The sequence below is a fragment of the Glossina fuscipes genome, unplaced genomic scaffold (genome assembly GCF_014805625.2).
Source record: "Glossina fuscipes isolate IAEA_lab_2018 unplaced genomic scaffold, Yale_Gfus_2 59, whole genome shotgun sequence".
NCBI lineage: Eukaryota > Metazoa > Arthropoda > Insecta > Diptera > Glossinidae > Glossina > Glossina fuscipes.
The window spans coordinates 2,679,486-2,680,968 of record NW_023998431.1 but is presented as its reverse complement, the minus strand read 5'-3'; the positions used below and the strand labels follow the sequence as shown (position 1 = coordinate 2,680,968).

The following is a 1,483-nucleotide window of genomic DNA, read 5'->3' as shown; positions in this document are numbered from 1 at the left end:
AATGTTCCAAGATTGTTTAAAATATTTCGTAGCGTTATGACTGAATCATGCTTATTGCGTCAATATGATAAAAAATATTTCATCCGAAGTATTGCCCATTGGTGTCTAAATATTTAATGTCGCAGTTTCGTATGAATGAAAGCATTGCTTAACATGTGTGCGACTCTTCGATAAAAACAAGCGGTAAATGGAAGGACTTGAACTTAGCGTGGAGAGTAAGCTACATTGTCTAGCACTTCCCAGTTGAGTGCTTTCAACGCGTCGTGAACCGGTTTGGCGATACGGATGGATAGACAGATGGCGTATAATTGGTTACCTTTGCGTTTTTTCTTTTTTGACAATTGGGGTTATGTTAAACGGTGAGTCACCTTTCCATCCCGAGTAATGGTATCATAAAATAAACAGTTTTATTTTAAACAGTTCGAAGAACAATATTGTGGTCGCCAATTGGTTTTGTTTTAGCGCGAATCTCTATGCAAGTAACATTGTTGCGAGTTGCAATACTTTTATCAGATGTTAACAAGCATCGCCGTCAAGGCCTCGGTTTGACAGTAGCTACATTGGCAACTAGGGTCAAACCTGGGAAAATTCCGATTTTATGTTTACAAATCTAGAAGAAGAAGAAGAAGGTTTTCATTGTTGCATGATTTGGACGAGTTCTTAGATGACGATAGTAGTAGTTTCCTTGACACGCAGCTATGGCCGAAAGCAACGATACCATCTATTGTCGGCATGCGAAAGCAAGAAGCCATACAATCAAGCTACACCGTAGACATATATTGAACTGCCCTTTGCAGAACTTTTAAATTTCAAATTTCAAAAGTGAAAAAAATGAAGGTAATTTTTTCTTCCTTTTTGTTTCAGAATAATTAAGCTACATATGTAAGTGGATGTAAACGTAAGTTCATTATTACAAAAGAGCACATTTTTCCAATTGTTGCATAAAAGAAATCAAACTTGTACTGTTGTTAACTGGCACCGATACGGAAAATTGACTCTTAATAGATTTAAAAGTGTAATTACTGCTATAGCCCACTTAAGGATGCATTAAAAACTTAAATACGTATATTTGCATTACATCAAATAGAAAAGCGAAGCAAACAAATAACTGATAAGTATGTAATTAAAACTGCATTTAAAAAAAATAAACGCAAAACTAAATAATAAAAAAAAAAAAAGAAAAAACTGAAACTAATACTGCCGTCTATAGGAAACTATTTACACGACATGGATAGACATGCCCGTGTTTGTGTACACGCCTTTATGTATACTTCCGTGTGTGTGTGTGTGTGTGTGTGTGTGTGTGTGTGTGTGTGTGTGTGTGTGTGTGTGTGTGTGTTTGTGTGTGTGTGTGTGTGTGTGTGTGTGTGTGTGTGTGTGTGTGTGTGTGTGTGTGTGTGTGTGTGTGTGTGTGTGTGTGTGTGTGTGTGTGTGTGTGTGTGTGTGTGTGTGTGTGTGTGTGTGTGTGTGTGTGTGTGTGTGC

The 1,483-nt window shown here is 37.2% G+C and overlaps 1 protein-coding gene across 1 annotated transcript in view; it reads left to right on the top strand.

Annotated features, from left to right (window-relative positions):
* Positions 1-1,292, top strand: part of LOC119637368 (cell wall protein RBR3) — a 229,270-nt gene extending 227,978 nt beyond the window's left edge. The window contains exon 9 of the transcript XR_005247245.1: positions 865-1,292. The gene's annotated coding sequence lies outside the window, so the exon portion shown is untranslated. The remainder of the gene's footprint in view (positions 1-864) is intronic.
* Positions 1,293-1,483: the final 191 nt, after the last annotated feature.